At 40.5% G+C, this 5262-nt stretch overlaps 1 non-coding gene across 1 annotated transcript; it reads right to left on the bottom strand.

Moving 5' to 3' along the window:
* Window positions 1-4273: 4273 nt before the first annotated feature.
* Window positions 4274-4410, bottom strand: LOC139011909 (small nucleolar RNA SNORA42/SNORA80 family). The gene has a single exon (XR_011471719.1). It is a non-coding gene; the product is annotated as a small nucleolar RNA SNORA42/SNORA80 family (small nucleolar RNA).
* Window positions 4411-5262: the final 852 nt, after the last annotated feature.

Here is a 5262-nt window from a genome sequence, read left to right as displayed (position 1 = left end):
TTGTTTTACAGAATTGTTACATGGCTTTTACCAACAGCAGAGGAGGTTTTGCATTTCTTACCAACTAATTTGGGCTATTATTAAAACATGCCAACTTGAAAGTTGAAATCTTATATTGGAAGATTTTCCATTTCTTTGCCTATGAGTGTGGTTGAACATTTTTCAGTCAAAGAATTATGCTTTGCCTTTTGATTCTTGTAGGAGATCATAGTACAAATTTGGGAAGCAAAATTGTTTGGGTTTGAACTTACAGTATTCTATGTATTAGCTGAGTAACCTAGGGCAAATTATTTAACCTCTCTGTGTCTTAAAAATGGCAATGATAAGTACCTACTCCAGAAGATTGACGTTAGAATTAAATTTGTTCAAATGTATAACATTCTTGAAACATTGCTTAGGAAATAGGAAGTATCCAATAAATGTTAACGTCTATTTTTTTTTCTGTGAGCTATCCATTCGTTCTCTTTCTTGGGCCCTACTCTTGAAGAGGGTCATTGATACGACACACAGAACACAGAGGAGAGTGTCCAAGATGACATGAGGTATAGTAAATATCTCCCATGAAGGGGAGATAAAGCCGGTGGTCATGTTGTGACAGGTGAAGACTTAGAATGATATAGGAGTATGGGGATTTTCCCAGATATGTGAAGAGATTTGTGCAAAAGAGGGAGTAAATAATCTTCAGATAACTCCATCGGGAGGAGCTGGGACAAAAGCATGTGACAAGAAGATTTTGGAAGAATTTTCTAATCTTATGAGTATGGTGGACATCCTTTTTCTCTTTCTAATACTCCCTCCTTCTGGTAAAAATAGCACCCTGATTTATCTTGGAGATCAGTTCTACCTAACTCAAACCCCAGGTGCTTTGGGTGGGATAAACTCTCCCCTCATCCATCTTCAAGGTGGGCACTTAACTAAGGCCTGACTAATTATATTATTTTATCCCCCTTGGCACTCACTGTTAGTGGGACAGGAATGGAAACATGACACAGATTGGGGCAATGAGATTGAGGTCATGAATGTTGCTGAAGCTTTGCGTGTGAGATGGATGGAGGTGTAAGACTGGAGGCACTAACAAGATTTTATTAACATTCACAAAAATCCCTGTAGAAAGTGGACCCAGCCCCAAGCAACCCCTGTTCCTGATGATATTGTGTGAGCCCCTGGATCTAACTCTGCAAGGAAGCCACAATTGGAATGCCCAGCTATGTCAGGGTTCTGAGTTGGATTTCTATGACTTGCAAGTTAAGGAATCCTGTCTGATTCAAGGATAAATGAGTTCTTTGTCAATTTAGATGCTTAAAGTGAGGGTGGTTGAGGCCACTCTTTTGGAAGTATTGTTAGCAATGACTCATTGCTTCAGATAAGGTCTAAAACTAGACCACTAAGCTTACATCATATATTAAAATCCTGGGAGAGCCTTTTTCATTATTTCAGAATCTTACGCAGTTAAATGCAGGATACTTTTACCCTGATTTATGTTTGGAAATACATCTGTCAGCCTGAAAATCCTAGTCATTTTGGCCTGGATGGATGTGCTGAATATATTTCCACTCCAGACATATCCTCTGCCCTTTTCCACATTGCTCTGTGCCCTGGAAGAGCTTACCTGCAGAGGATACCTCATTGGGTACTCTTTTCCTCTGACCTATGCCAAGAACTGGAGGAGATTGGAAGTCAGAAGAAGAGCGTGGTGCTGGTATTTGTTTCCCTGAGTCCATCCGGTCATGGCTTGTCTGCTTCCTTTAACCATAGCTGTAGTGCTTTCAGGTGACCCTTTCTACACAGCTCTATCTCCTTGTTCTCCTTACTGCTCCTTTATCTTGAACTTTCAGCTGAGGAATGCTGATGATATAATACCTCATGGTTTCCCAGTACCCTGCCTACACATATGGCTCTTGTTAGATTAGCCAATTTATGTATACCATCTGTTTTTTTTAGGGTCCCAAATAATGCAAAGATATGTATTTTCACACACTCTGGCTGGTTGTCTAAGGCTGTTGTATTCAAAGATTCAGCTATTGGATTCTGGCCCAAGAAATCTAACCACATCTATATTATAAAAGCATAATATGCAAATCAACCGGACAGTGGAATGACCAGTCAGTTATGATGCACACTGACCACCAGGGGGAACACACTCAATACAGGAGCTGCCCCCAGGAGCATGCCCCAATTGCCCGATGCGGAACTGGGAACTGGGAGTGGGGGGTGGTGGATGGCAGCAGATGCAGGTGGTGCTGGGGCCCCGATTGCCTTGCAGGTCCCCCCACACACAGAGGGCATGGGGTGGCAGTGGGGGGGGGGGGGCCTGCAGCCAGGGAAGATTGGCCCTGATCACAGGCCAGGCCTAGGGACCCTACCCTGCACGAATTTCATGCACCGGGCCTTTAGTATCAAATAATTACAGTTGATGTACAATATTATATTAGTTTCAAGTGTACAGCCCAGTAATTAGACATTTATATAATTTACAAAGTGATCACCCCAATAAATTCAGTGTCCATCTGCTACTATACATTGTTATTAGAATATTGTTGGCGATATTCCTTATGCTGTATTTTATATCCCCTAATTATTCCTTAACTACCAATTTGTACTTTTTAATCCCATCACCATTTTTATCCATTCCTTCATCTCCCCTCCTATAGTAAGTCTTAAAGTTGGGTAGTATCAGTCTCTAACTTCCTTTTTCTCCTTCAATCTTGTATTAGCTAGTTTGGTCTTTTATTTGTTTGTTTTTTAACCTTTCCATATAAACTTTAGAATCAGTGTGTCAGTGCTCACAAAATAAATTCTTGAGATTTTGAGATTTTATTGAATCTATAGGTCAAGTTGAAAAGAACTAATATCTTGGGATTATTAAGTCTTCCTGTCAATGAACATGGATTATTTCTCCATTTTTAAAGTTTTTCTTTGATTTTGTTCATCACAGTTTTATAGCTTTATTCATTTAGATCTTGTACATATTTTATTGCCTATTGTGTTTTGTATTTCATATTCTACTTGTTCATTGCTGACATATTGGAGAGTGATTAACTCTTGTGTATTAACCGTATATCCTGCAAGCTTGCTTTAATTTCTTATTTGTTTCAGGAGTTTTGTTATTGTTTCTTTTACATTTTCTACATAAATGATCCTATTGTCTGCAAACAAAAACAGGTTATTTCTTCTTTCTCAATCTGTACCCCTTTTATTTCCTTCTGGTATCTTATTGCATTAGCTAGAACTTCCAGAACAATGTTGAAAAGGAGTGGTGAGAGAAGGCATTTTTGCTTTATACCTCATCTTAGTGGAGAAAACCTCTCAATTTTAACATGTTGGCTCAATATTTTTTTAAGTCAACACCAGGAAAACAAAAACCGTCTGCAGACTAGATTGAAAATGTAGGGCACCAATGTGAATTCTGACCTAGGAGATTAAAATCACTTGTTCTAATTATACCAGCCTACAGAAGGCAGGAAAGTCAATAGTTAATTCAGCTTTTACATAATTCTCTTTGGCGATGGAATTCAGAATAAGACAGCACTTGAGAAATTAGTGATGGCCTAGATTTTCTCTGCCCTCTCCACCTCCCTTCCAACCCCCATACTCTGTCCCTGGGCCCAGCAATGACAAGTGGAGAAGTCCAGTAACAAACAGATCCTCAATGTAATACACATGTCCTCTTGGCAAAGAAGCTAAAAAAGGGAACTATAGAAAGACCCTGCATGTTTAGTTTTTACTTATCTGTTAGGTATTACAGTTAAAACACACTGTGCTAAAAAGGGGGAGGATTTTGCTTGACCTCCTTTCTGTGTTGTTTTTCCACTTGCCTGTGGGCTTCATTAAATGTTCAGGAAGCAAGCTGGTCTTCAGAAGCTTGAGCTGGGAAGCCAGAGAGTAGTGTCTAAAATAGGCACCCTACTAAAATAGTCACCCTGCACCTACATAGTCATTCCATCCTAAAGAAGTGCTGATGGCAAAGAAGAGGGAGGCGGTAGGAGTATGACATCCTTGAAGCTCTTCAACATCCCACAAAATAGGGGAAATAGCCCAATAGTGGCCTTGCAGTGAGGATTGGTGGGGGGGGGAGGGGGGGGGGAGGGAGGGTGGAGTGCAATCTGATTGAGTTTTTTGGGGAAGGATTTAATTTTCTGCAATGCCCTTCACAGAATGCACGGATCCTCTAATATTTCTTTACACACACTCCGTATTCTTTATTCTCATCTTCCCCTAGATTCATTCATTTAACTACTCTATTCTTCCATTCATTTCATTTTTTTTCATCTCATACTGTACAACCCTCTTCAGTGCTGACAGCCCACAGGCAAGGAAGCTGGGCAATGGTTCGAGGAAGCAATTTACTCTGGCATGGGTACACTATGAGAAGCCCACAGAGAAGGGCCCACCATAAATCCATTACCATGCTCCATTTCATTTTTATTAAGTGAGTATTATGTCCTACACCAGTGATGGCGAACCTATGACACGTGTGTCAGAGGTGACACATGAACTCATTTTTTTTGGTTGATTTTTCTTTGTTAAATTTGTTAAATGGCATTTAAATATATAAAATAAATATCAAAAATATAAGTCTTTGTTTTACTATGGTTGCAAATATAAAAAAATTTCTACTCGTGACATGCACCAGAGTTAAGTTAGGGTTTTTCAAAATGCTGACATGCCGAGCTCAAAAGGTTCTCGCCATCACTGTCCTAGGCACTATAGCAGGCAGTAGGGATCTTATGAAAATGGAAAAAAATGGTGTAGGGAATGTGAGAGATTTTAAACAACTGCCCACATTGTCATTTGACAGTTCCACAGACAATGGAAATGAAGCTAGAAGGCTATGATAGTGGAGCCTCCCTTCCTCTTTTGATATAAATATAATTTTCCACTACCTTGCAATTTCAGAGCTCATCAATCATATAAGTACTGTTTCATGTTGAAATATACCTTCCTTAACTTGGAGTCCAATTGCCTGAGTTTTAATCCCAGCTTCTTCATATTTACTAGCTGTGTAACTTTGAACACATTATTTAACTTTTCTATATCATAATCCTATATAATAAAGAGTTAACATGCAAATTGACCATCACACCCTCACAAGATGGCGGCACCCATGGGGGGGGCAGGGCTGGCTGCTCCATGCGCCTGCCACCAGAGTCCCCTCAGCCCTGCATGCCTGCTGCCAGAGTCCCCTCAGCCCTTCCGGGGGCCTCGGGTCCTCCTGCACCCCCACTGATTGACAGCTCACCCAGGCTCCTCCAACGAGCTGCC

The sequence above is a fragment of the Myotis yumanensis genome, unplaced genomic scaffold, assembly GCF_028538775.1.
Source record: "Myotis yumanensis isolate MYYU_CA2020_CCGP unplaced genomic scaffold, mMyoYum1.0.hap1 SCAF_5, whole genome shotgun sequence".
Taxonomy (NCBI): Eukaryota; Metazoa; Chordata; class Mammalia; order Chiroptera; family Vespertilionidae; genus Myotis; species Myotis yumanensis.
This window is presented reverse-complemented; position numbering and strand designations above follow the sequence as displayed.